This window comes from Lithobates pipiens, unplaced genomic scaffold (genome assembly GCF_037356315.1).
Source record: "Lithobates pipiens isolate NorthernLeopardFrog02 unplaced genomic scaffold, aLitPip1_a1.2 Scaffold_13, whole genome shotgun sequence".
Lineage (NCBI taxonomy): Eukaryota > Metazoa > Chordata > Amphibia > Anura > Ranidae > Lithobates > Lithobates pipiens.
This window is the reverse complement of record NW_027507718.1, coordinates 103,981,081-103,994,321: the sequence shown is the minus strand read 5'-3', so window position 1 is coordinate 103,994,321 and position 13,241 is coordinate 103,981,081.

The following is a 13,241-nucleotide window of genomic DNA, read 5'->3' as shown; positions in this document are numbered from 1 at the left end:
AAATACGCCAAGCACATGTTATTGTTAATACTACAATGTTACCACCCTTGGCTATGAAATCAATACACGTTTAAGGTCAATTAAATCTCATTTATTTCCCAAGGAAATAATACAGCGTGCATAAGGTATCAATAGAAGTTACAATAATACATAACATACAATCACAGTGCAATCTAAGCCTTATACTTATCGATCCTCGTGACTGGGTCTTCTGATGGAATAAAGAGGCAGAGCTCAGGTCACAACCCTTTTTGTCAAACATACTTCAGCCATACCACACCCCATAGCCCATCCTACTCTTTCCCATAGACCAATCAGCGTCTCTGGGGTGTCTCCTCCCCCAGGCTACCAGTCCTGCCATACTTGGCCTCTGGGGGCAGTGTTTGCCCATAATTGCAACTGCTCCGACTGGATTGCTATCTCGTGGCCTGATCTCGGACGCCCCACCAACTGTCCCTCTGTTCTTGCAGACAAGCCGGCGCCATATCCTCTTTGAAGTTCCGTACATTCCAGGTGGGCTGAATAGAAACTCATTCTGCTATTCAAGTTGTGTCACATTCCTTGTTTTTAAACGTGTGAAACTGCCTGGCAATCACTATGGCTGAGTTCGGCTGTACAAACAGCTGTGTAGATGTATAACAATAATTCCTGTCTGATTCCAACATATGCCGCTTTGCGCCTAAACACGGCGCATACCACCCTTCTTCAGACACGGCTCCTTTTGAACAGTCCATAACTGTCTTAACGTGTGTGGTTCCCCAACATGTGCTTCCGAACCAGTACCTGTGGCACAGTCCTTAGCTTGTGTAACGCGTGGTTGTTTCCAACGAGCGCTCCAGAGACATCTCTTATGGAACAGTACACAAGTGTCTTACCACGTTGTGTTTTCAACGTGTGCAGAAACAGGTCCTATGGAGCAGTCCATAATTGTTTTACCACGTGATGTTTCCCAACACGTGCCGCTTTGCCACTGAGTGACACATCTCCACCATTCTTCAGCGACAGCTTCCATGTCACCATTCTGCATCTTGGGTATCTTCAGGATGGCAGTACAGGCAAGGGGTGCCCATTCATTCACCATTCACCAGCACCCATTCAGAGCGACATATCACCCAGCTTTCAGACCCAGAGTCTTGAGGAGGGCCTTTCTTGCCCATATTACTAGCCTACAATACCCATAGGTCATACTCTACCACAAACATAAATCAACTTATTACCATAATATATCCTTATATATGTATTACGCACCCCGCTCCCAACCTCCTATAACCTTTTACTGTAAATACGGGTCGGGATTAGGCAGGCTTGCTCGCAGCGGCGTTGCAGGGCTCTGACTTGGCAGCAACGTCTCCAATTTGTACACAGAGCGCTCACCGTCAAATCATCCCTCAACTTGCATAGACAACTGGGAGACCCTTCTAGATAAATATCGCTTAACTACACATATAAGTTTACAACAATTACCAAACCCACACACTTCCACCCCTGTACCTGGATTTCAGAGATCATGCCCATTGTGTACCATGCACCTCTACCTACGGTTAGGTTCAAGGAACCCTCGAGTCCCATGACTAACACTACACCGGTATTCTTTAGGACAAAGAAACAAAACTCGCCTATGTCCTAAATAATACCTGGGTGCCTTCTTCCCAGCAATGACCTCTCCATCCAGAATACAGAGAGAAATAACTTCCCAACATTACTCGTTCATCCCCATGTATTGATCTAGCCTACAAAGGACATCATGGTCATGCTTCCGACAAAGGGAAATATCAACCTGCCTCCAGCGTTTATCTTCTCTGATCACATGTGTGATATAGCCTCAAATGCAACAAGATAGAGTCCCCAGTCAGTAAGCCCATTGATGCCACCAAATATACAGACCAAGTCTGCACTTCTGTATATGAGAACATACAGCATAACACATTTCACAATCCAACTTAGTACCACCCATACAGGCATTCGACCACTATTTTGGATTAGTGTAAGCAACGTGTTTTGGCAAAATCTTACTGAGCGGTGACGCTAACTCATCAGGCCACTGCCCCTCATACAGAGACGGTATAATCAGCTTGATGTTGGCTGATATTTCCACCTGCCACAGAGTGCGCGCCAGAGACAATGACAGGTTTCTGGCTTCCCTACCAACCTCTCAACATGGTTGACAAAATCCGGAGCCACTCTAACCTGAGTGTTTCTGTGATTTCATTGAATGTTATCAAGGATACCACCAATCTCCCGGGGTAACAAAGTCACGCTCCTTCTCTGAAGCTATGGCTGTGAGTTTGTTCCTCAGGAGGCTGATGTCCCCTCCATTAACAACACCCATCCCAGCTATTGTTCCCCCCCAATATAGTGCTGAATACATCCCTTCTCTTTCGGGTTACTCCTCAGAAATAAGCATCCTGCATGGACCTCATTCTCATCTCTGGGAGTAAGTCACTGGTACAATAACCGCACCTGATTCAGTGTATACTCAGCACATATAGGGTGATAGGTTTTTGTCAACCACCATGAGATGTTGCAGCACCATGTGGTGAAGTCCTACGGTACCCTGGTAGCCAGCGTTTGTTCCCTTTATTTTAACAGAGCATGCTCCTGTGTGTATTCACTGGCATTATCTGTGCAGGGTTTCAACCTCTCAGGTGAGACACCAACCGGGCGTATCTTCCTCGTGTCTAGTTCTGGTGTCCCGCATGTCCTGTACCCGAAAGCTTCTCTCTAGGACCGCTAGGATTGAGACACCACCCCTACGAGGAAGTTTTCCCCCATTGATGTGTCACCTGGCACCCTTTAGTCTGATCCACAGCTACCTTATTATGCATAAGCGCCAGTATGCCTCCTGGGTACCTGCACCATATTAACTCCCTTACACCAATGCATGTCATACATTAAAACCTTACTTCTTTCAATTCCTCCTTCCAACATAAACAACACATATTTTACATTTTCATGTTTTGACGGATTGGATGTGTCAATTCTTCCCCAACCTCCAACCCATTGCACATGTATAAATAACATGTTTGCATTCATCAGGAGAGACTTCAGCAAAAATATTTCACAAGTTCTCTTGCTAGGCACAGTCTTTCAGATTCAGCATTAGCACCAAATTGTCCATACGGAAAAAAACAGGTATTAATCTGAATCTTTCAGTTTTCCTTCTCTCCTGATGTGTATTGGAACTAATTTATGGTATGGTGTGGCACAGACAAACTGCCAACCAGATGATCATCTGTCATCCATGTTCCAGAAGCCTCTCCAATTCTCGCTCCACTTGGATTCTGGAAGTGAAAAACAAGAGCAGTATCAACTTCTTATCCACAATATCTGCTCGCTTACCATGTTTACTTATAGTTCCCTCCTTGGAGCCCAGGACCTCAGTATTCCTGGCTTCTGCAACTCTGACCAAACTATCCAAACAACCATGACCTCTTTAGGCTACACCCACTGTAAAATGGATCCCCATGGTATGATCAAAAAACGTTTAAAACTGAACGTCAGTGTTGCTTCTCAAAAACTTCAAATTTTACAAACTAAAAAACAATGCATCTATCTGTATCTTTACGATGTATGCACTACCCCTTTTCAGGTGACTGGTTCTGAGGGCATTGTCCATTCCCCCCCTTTCAGGTGGATTAGACCTACTACTTTTCCACCTGAATAAAAATATAACTAACATAGAGGACTAAATCAATATCAACAAAAAAAATTTTTTAGAAGAAAAATAAATAATAAAAAATAAAAAATAAAAAATAAAATAAAATAAAAATAAAAAAAAATAAAGATGAAAATAAAAATAAAAATTATTTTTAAAAAATAAAATAAAAAATCTGGCCATGATCACACAAACAACATGACAAGACAACCATCATAAAACTATGACAAACACTCAACTTTTAGTTAACACCATCCATGGACTTCTCTCCTGCAAAGAGTGCTTATTCCAATCTGAAATACAATTAGTTAATGGGGAAAACGAAAAACAAAACAAAGCATATGTATCATCACAACATTTTAGCTTCATTTGTAACTCTTTTTAGTACTATTATTTTTCATTGTTTGCAAACAATTACTGACTAATGAGCTCATGGTACCATGTGATAATCGATTATGCATTTACAATAACCTAACCCCTGTTCTGTTATATTTTACCACTGTTGTTACTTTGAGAGACCTGCAAACAAATGCAAATGTCCGTATACGAATCAGTTTAACTTCTTCCTGGTCTCTGGAAAAAGGGACACACAAGTGATTACACACAATTCTTATGTTAATCAGCAGTATTGGATACTCAGGAAAAGTTTACAAAGACTGACAATAAGAGAAGAGTAAAGAAACACAAGATTAAAAAACTCATAACAGAAACATCTTTTAACCACACAAAAGAAAAACCACAATACCAATTCAGGGGTTTATCCCTAAAAGTACAAAACAAAAAAAATGTATATCTATATCCAGGTCCTCTATCATATTCTGAACTTGAAACTTACATCAAACCTTTTTCATAGCCGGGAAACATTGACCAGAGTATTCTTACCATGCTTGCAGCTCACTAAGTTCTGCTAACATTGTTTTCCCCAGTGCTATATTTGAGTAACCATGCGTCTATCTCCATTTTGACTCTACACAACTGTCCTACATATTGCTTTTTAGTTTCTAGACCCCGCATTTGCGTTTTACACGGGAAATGGGTTTGATTACTATTGGTTCTGTGCTGTGGATGGCTACCCCACCTGGCTGAATAACACACCTGAAGCCTTGGGGTCGTTTTCGGGTATAATTTCCTTTCGATATCATTATTCGCCGCCCGACAATATTTTGAAGTGTGACCCCCCCTTTTACACAAAAAACATTTTAGTTCTGGTTTCCCTGCATAGGCCATTTTTTTAGCATATGGCGCTGGAAATCCACATTGCTGGATAATATTACTGCGATTGGAATGCACAGACTTTACACTTTCGTTGTCTGAGGAGTCATCCAAAGTGTCAACTCCTGAGTCAATTTCAAGTGCAGTTATCCCACCTTTATTTGCTTCTTCCACATCGATTCCCATCACATTACTATCATTTGCAGTGATAATAGCATACGGGTTTTCTTCATATTTCACTTCTGGCTTTTCTATACACTGAGCATGTGTGGAGGGTACCTCCACTATTGCCCACTTGGAGGATAATTCCATTATGGCTGCTTGTGCCTTAAGCCTTGTGATAACCTGCAAATTCTCAGCCTCCCTTTGATTCAAAGAGGCAATGCAACTTTCTCTCAATTTACACGTTCGTTCTAATTCATCTAATCTCTGTTGCAATACACATTTCTCAGCCACTAATTGTTTAATCCGACTACAAGCATCCGCATCAGCCTTTTCAATCCTGATTGATATATCACTTACCTGTTCCATCACTTTTTCTCTATCAGCAAACCATTCTAATTCTTTTTGTTCCGCAATTTCTTTCATTCTCATTAACATGCATAAGGCATTGGCCATTCTCTGTTTCCTGCCTTTTTTTGACTTATTAAATATGCGACTGTTATGTGTATCACATTGTTTTAAAAGTTCATTAAACTGATATGTTAATTTACCTTTGTGAGTAATTTGAAATCTAATCCCACCATGCTTGCTAACGAAACCTTCAATGGCTTCCATTGATATGCTAATTAGCCTATCCACACCAACTGGTTGAGCAATCTTGCTTAGACAAAAGAAATCAGATAACAAATGGACAACCAAAAAAAAAAAAAAAAAAAAAAAAATACGAACCGTTTAAATTTCCAGTGACTTGTGGTTCTACAGCATACAAGACACAAGGCACACTCTTAATCAATGCCTTGGTCTTCTATTGGACCAGAGCTATTTCACTCTCACGTGTGTAGAAATAAAAACCTTTCCTGACAGACTCCATGGCAGCAACGTGTGGGTTAAGTCCCGCCTCCACTACCCTATAGGACACTACTCCCATAAATCTTTGCTCCCTGCCCATGGCCGTGTTCTTTTTTTGTCCTCCTCCGTAGGACCAGACGTATGGTCTTTCTACCTGAAGATTGCTCCCACACGGTTCCGTCGTTGGTTTGGCCGAAAAGCGACTGTGGACGAAGTTGTCGCATATCTCCGTTAAGCCCTAGCTACTAGCGGGGTATGGAGTGGGCAGTTGGATATAAGCGCTGGAGGAAAGCCAGGAGCCTAGCCACTGGCAGGCAGGCTGCGCATTTGGTCGGATAGCCCAGCTAAATAGCAGGTGACCTATTGTGCCCTAAGAAGTCCGGTATGTATTGTGCTTACCTTCGGCCTGGAGACGTTCGTGTGGGAGCGGTAAGATTGTTCCTCTTTTTTCATGGCAGCAGTTTGTGTTTGTTCTTTGCCTTCTTCCCTTCTTTTCTGTTCGTTTTTTCCTGTGTATAGGTATATGGGTTTAGACATTGCGGTCGGATTAGCCTGCGTTCCAGCCGTCGCTCACTTCCTGGTTTTCGTTAATACGTTCGTTCTGCGCATGCGCGAGTACGACTCAGGATCGAGGCTTGGTTCGCGCATGCGCGATAGCGGCAAAGTGACGCTATTCGCGCATGCGCGGTAGCGGCGCACGGGACGCGGTGATGACGTCATTAAGGCGCCTTATTTAAACATGGGATATAGCCTGCAAGCCTTGGGAATGCTTGCAGGTTATTTCGTGACTTCCCCTTGTCCAGGTTCTCTGCTGTGGAGGTAGGTGGCCTTCTGGGAAGATGGGGGTGGGCATGTGTGTGTGTTTATAGCATCCTCAGCCTTACTTATATGTCTTTGCAGCAGTTATGGAGACCCTTAGAGATACGGATTCACCTCCGCCTGTATGTGGCCAGCCCTCTCATAATAGGTACTGTCTGGGGGGGAAGTAAGGGGGGGGGAGGGGTCCGGTATTAGTCAGTCTGTTATCTTTCCTTATCTGTATGTCTCTTCTATCTCTGTCTTAGCCCATCTAGATCAGAACAGCAACGCAGCTCAACGCACAGAGGAAGCGATTCTTCTAAATCTTACCACCGGCACTCATATTCCAAGTCTAAGCATCACGGCTCACCCTCTAGATCTGGGCGCCGTAGCGAGGATCGATCTCGCTCCTCCAGGGCTCATTCCAGCCACTCAGTTATCAACTCTTGCTGGGGATGCAGATCACAAGTTCCCATTGGAAAATCCCTGTGTGACCTCTGCTTTTCCAAAGCCTCTAGTGAGAGAGGGGGTACGGACCAGCAACTAAGATCCCTTGTGGAAAAAGTGGTGAAGGAGTCCCTCAAGGGGATCAGGGCCAATCAGACCCCTGTGCCTCAATCAGAGTCACCTCAGTCACCAGTCAGGGAGTCGCATGCTCAAGAGCTCTGGGAATCCTCTTTAACCAGCCATCATTCAGCTGCTGCTTCAGACAGTGAATCTGAGGAAGATAGTCCCTGTGTGGATTTTGATTTTGCTTTACTTTCCCCCTTGGTGAAGGCCATCAGAGAGGCTTTGAACTGGGAAGATGAGGTGGCTAATCCTTCCAAGCAAAGGAAGTATTTTAAGCAACTTAAAAGGGAGCGTCTTAACTTTCCATTTCTGTCTGAACTTGGTGAGGTCATCACGGATGAATGGAGTAAAGTGGAGAAAAAGAATAGTATGCTCTCAAAAGTCCTAAGGTTATATCCCTTTAAGGAGGATGAGGTCAAGCATCTGGAATCGGCTCCTCTTGTGGATGCAGCGGTGATGAGACTAGTAAAACACGTGACCCTTCCTTTGGAGGATACAGTTTCATTTAAGGATGCTTTAGATAGACGGATTGATTCCGATTTAAAGAGAGTCTACCTCACTGCCGGTATGGCATGCAAGCCAGCATTGGCTTTAGCGGCAATGTCCAAAGCCATGGAAGTCTGGACGGACGGTGTGGATGATACCCTCAGAAACATTTCGGAGGAAGTCGCTAAAAGTTCTCCTATTCAGGAGTTACGGCTTGCTTCGGCTTTTCTGGGGGAGGCTTCGATTGACATCATCCGCCTAGTGTCCCGGGTTATGCTTTCGGCTGTAACCGCAAAGCGGGCCCTATGGCTCCGTCCCTGGCTGGCTGATCCAGCTTCAAAACAGGTGTGGTGCCGTATCCCTTTTGAAGGTTCTTCCCTTTTTGGGAATAAATTGGATAGCGCCATATCCCGGGCCACTGGTGGTAAATCGGGGTTTCTTCCTCAGGACAGACGTCTAAAAAGCCAGAAGAGATTTTTTCCTAAAAAACAGTATCAGGAGCAAGCCAGGGAGGCCCGTAGCTATAGACCGGGTCGGGAATATTCTAGATCATGGAAATCAAGGCAGTCATCCTTCAAGAAATCTGCCAAGAGCAGTGCGACAGGAGAGAGGGAACCAACCAAATCTTTTTGAGATTGGGCCCGCTCAGATAGGCCAGGTGGGGGCTCGTCTTCTACATTTTCGGCATGTCTGGGCGGCCTCAATCAAGGACTTCTGGACCGTCAGAACGGTCTCTTCAGGCCATTCTTGGACCTTCAGCAGGTCCCCAAGACTAAAGTTTGTTCCCACCTCCCTTCCAGCCTCAGAAGAAAAAAGGCAGATCTTGTTGGCCTACGTGAAATCTTTATTGGCTCAAGGCGCTGCCGTACCCGTGCCAGACGATCAACGAGGGAGAGGAATTTATTCTCCTCTTTTTATGGTCCAAAAGAAAAACGGTTCTTGGAGACCAGTCATAGACCTTACACATCTGAATCATTTTATCAGAAAGGAAAGGTTCAAGATGGAAACCTTGTCGACAATACAACAGTCAGTCCAGTCAGGCGACTGGATGATTTCAATAGATCTAAAGGACGCGTACTTTCATGTCCCTGTGGCAGAAGATTTTCAGCAGTTTCTGCGATTTTCAGTAGGAAAACTACATCTCCAGTTCGTTTGTCTCCCGTTCGGACTTTCAACATCCCCCCGAGTGTTTTCAAAAGTGTTGTTGGCCGTAGTGGCTCTATTGAGAACCAAGGGAATTCGTCTTCACCACTATTTAGACGATCTTCTGCTGCTAGCCCAGGACAGAGACCGTCTGTTAGTGCACAAGGAGCAGGTCATCTCCACTCTTCAAGAATTCGGTTGGATCCTGAATCTAGAAAAGAGTCAGTTAATTCCTTCCCAGTCTCTGGTATTCCTAGGCGCACTCTTCAACACAGTGAGGGGTACCATCTCATTACCCGAGGAGAAAGTAGTGGTAATTCGGGACAGAATCCGTCCGGCCCTCTCAGCCTCCCATCTTCCGGCTCTTCAGTGCTTGAGAATTATTGGCACCATGGTGGCAACGATTCCGATGGTGAAGTGGGCCCAATGGAAGATGAGACCGTTTCAAAAAGGTTTTCTTCACCAATGGCTAGGCGACAAGACTCAACCTATCCGGATCACATCTTCAATGAGAATCTCTCTGCCCTGGTGGCTTCAGAAGGTGAACCTATTCAATTGTCATTCCATTCTCCCCATCTCGTGGATAACAATAACTTCGGATGCCAGCAACAGGGGCTGGGGCGCCCACTGTTTGTCGGAAGTAGCACAAGGCACCTGGGACTTCCCTTCCAGGGGGACGGTGTCGAATATTCTAGAATTGAGGGCAGCCTTTCAGGCACTCCTGGCCTTTCGTCATCTGGTCTCAGGAACCTCGGTCCTACTCAGACTAGACAACACAACAGCAGTGGCATATATAAGGAGACAAGGAGGTACTCGGAGTCTCTCCCTTCTTCAGGAGGTAGAGCCAATCATGTCTTGGGCTCAGAAGAACCTGGTCAACATTACAGCAACTTATGTTCCAGGAACACAGAATGTCCAGGCGGACTTTCTGTCTCGAGTCAGTCTGGACAACAACGAATGGTCCCTTCACGTAGAAGTTTTCAGGTGGATTCTAACATTGTGGTTCGTCCCAGAGGTCGACCTATTTGCCTCCCCTTGCAACAAGAAACTGGCAAGATACTATTCCAGGTTTCGGGATCCTCAGGCCTACGGAGTGGATGCTCTGACGGATCGATGGTGGTTCAACAAAGCCTACGCCTTTCCTCCAACTCCTATTATTCTACAGTTCCTGCGGAGACTCAAATCAGAAGCAGTAGAGGTGATAGCTGTAATACCTTATTGGCCCAACAGGCCATGGTTTCCGCTTCTAATGCTCCTCAGTGTCAGGGATCCGATTCCCTTACCTCTCAGATCCGATCTTCTGTCCCAGGGCTCGAAGCTCCATCCCTGCCCGACCCATCTATGTCTGAGGGTCTGGTTTTTGAGAGGGGAAGGTTAGAGGCTCTGGGTTGTCCAAAGGAGGCCATCCCTACTCTCATGAGTGCTAGAAGGAAAAGTACCAACCAGGTGTATGAGAGGATTTGGTTTAGATTCACAAATCACTTATCTTCCAGGTCTTGCTCCGATGGTAATTTGACGGTTCAGGATGTTCTGAGTTTCTTACAGTCCGGACTAGACATTCCCCTATCTGTCAGCGCTCTTCGTGTGCAAGTCTCGGCAATTTCAGCCTTTTCTGGAATATCTTGGGCTAAACATCCTTTGGTTCAGCAATTTTTTAAAGGAGCAATTAGACTTAGACCACAGAGGAAACCCAGATTCCCCAAGTGGGATTTACCCTTAGTTCTCGACTTCTTCTCTCAACTGGACAGATCACTTTCAGTCAAAGAATTGTCCCTAATGACATCTTTTTTGGTAGCCATATCCTCAGCGAAGAGAGTCTCTGAGTTTCAGTCTTTAGGATCAAAGGAACCTTTCCTCACATTCTTCCCTGACAGAGTGGTCCTAGTGCCAATGCTGGGTTCAAACCCAAAGGTTACCTCGGTCTTCCACGAAAATCAGGACATTACTCTTCCTACCTTTAATTCTGCTGGGAGTCAGGATCTTCATCCTCTCGACATGGGAATTATTCTGAAACGGTACCTGGAGGCGACAGCTTCTTTCCGGCAATCGGATTACCTTTTTGTTCTTTTTCATGGCAAAAACAAAGGCCTTAGGGCTTCGGTCAGATCCATCTCCATGTGGGTGGTTCAGGCGATCCAGTGGGCTTATAAAGAGAAGGGCTTGGCTCCTCCTGAGGCGGTTACGGCACATTCCACGAGAAGTCTCTCTACTTCTTGGGCAGCTTCACGTCATGTGGCTCCTGAGGTTATCTGCAAGGCTGCCTCTTGGTCGTCCATTCATACATTTATGGCTCACTATTGTGTCGAACCTGCCAGTTTATCTTCTGTTGATTTTGGTTTAAAGGTGCTGTCAGTGGACAGTGTTAAATAAATCTTGGTTCAGCATTTTTGCCCACCCGAGTGTGTTTGGCGAGTTATTTCCCACACGTTGCTGCCATGGAGTCTGTCAGGAAAACGGAAAATTCCTATCAAAATACTTACCGTAATTTTCCTTTCCTGATGGACTCCATGGCAGCAGGAGTTCCCTCCCAAAATGGCTGGAGTAGGCTAGTTATCGAACACGGCCATGGGCAGGGAGCAAAGATTTATGGGAGTAGTGTCCTATAGGGTAGTGGAGGCGGGACTTAACCCACACGTTGCTGCCATGGAGTCCATCAGGAAAGGAAAATTACGGTAAGTATTTTGATAGGAATTTTCCGTTATACTTCCCCCACTTTTTTCTCAAAGATGTATGGTAATTCCTGCCACTCTCTAACCAACACTGTGCATTAGCAATACACTAAACAATCAGATACCAAGCACCCAAAGACATAGAGGAAGCTGTTTAGAAGCTAGCTTTGACCTGTAGTCCCACCCCAACTTCAGACCAAAAAAAAAAAAAAAACAGCGGGAAAAAAATAAAAAAATAAAAAAATAATAAAAAATGCAAAAAGCCAAAAAAAAAAACAAACAAATACAAATTCGTTTACTCACGAATTTCTTTAGGAGAACACACTCTTATTCAATGTCCTTCTAACCGATAGCAGGTCATAGGGAATTTCTTTTGGGACAGACCGCTTTTTCACAATCACGTGGATATTTCCACTTTTCCCTCAAAATTGTATGATTTATCCTGTCAATCTGCGGTTATATCACATAACCAGGGATGATCAGTCCCTTATCTCGCCAGTGCGCCAATTTGCCCTCTGGTTACAGTTTCTGCAGCAAACACAACAATAATGTACATATATATATATATATATATATCAGTCACAATTCTCACCAGGTTTTACGCGTCCGTTCTACCAGTGGAATATCTCCCAGAATCCTCCTGCTCATCCAAGCGTGGTTTCAGAATTCGCGAGCCAGCGCTAATCTTGTCCACACTAGAGATGACTTTCAGTTCTGGGTGTCTTTGAGGATCGTCGCGACTTACAGGGACTCAGAAACAAAAATACATTAGATTTTCGTGGATTCTGTGTAAAAATACGTACTACACGCCTTCTGGGGTGCCAAATGAAGTAACTGATCAATTCCGTCTAGTGCTATTATCATCAGTTATGTATTCCTTTGTTTAGTCCCTATAGTTCAGCTAATCTATCAAATACGCCAAGCACATGTTATTGTTAATACTACAATGTTACCACCCTTGGCTATGAAATCAATACACGTTTAAGGTCAATTAAATCTCATTTATTTCCCAAGGAAATAATACAGCGTGCATAAGGTATCAATAGAAGTTACAATAATACATAACATACAATCACAGTGCAATCTAAGCCTTATACTTATCGATCCTCGTGACTGGGTCTTCTGATGGAATAAAGAGGCAGAGCTCAGGTCACAACCCTTTTTGTCAAACATACTTCAGCCATACCACACCCCATAGCCCATCCTACTCTTTCCCATAGACCAATCAGCGTCTCTGGGGCGTCTCCTCCCCCAGGCTACCAGTCCTGCCATACTTGGCCTCTGGGGGCAGTGTTTGCCCATAATTGCAACTGCTCCGACTGGATTGATATCTCGTGGCCTGATCTCGGACGCCCCACCAACTGTCCCTCTGTTCTTGCAGACAAGCCGGCGCCATATCCTCTTTGAAGTTCCGTACATTCCAGGTGGGCTGAATAGAAACTCATTCTGCTATTCAAGTTGTGTCACATTCCTTGTTTTTAAACGTGTGAAACTGCCTGGCAATCACTATGGCTGAGTTCGGCTGTACAAACAGCTGTGTAGATGTATAACAATAATTCCTGTCTGATTCCAACAGTGGGAAAGGTCAGTATTCATCATAACCAGTTTTATGACAAAAGCTGAATCATCTGCATCCCTGTAGAAGTTTTGGCATTTCTTTATATGAACCCTAAGACCCCTTTTACACAATGCATTGT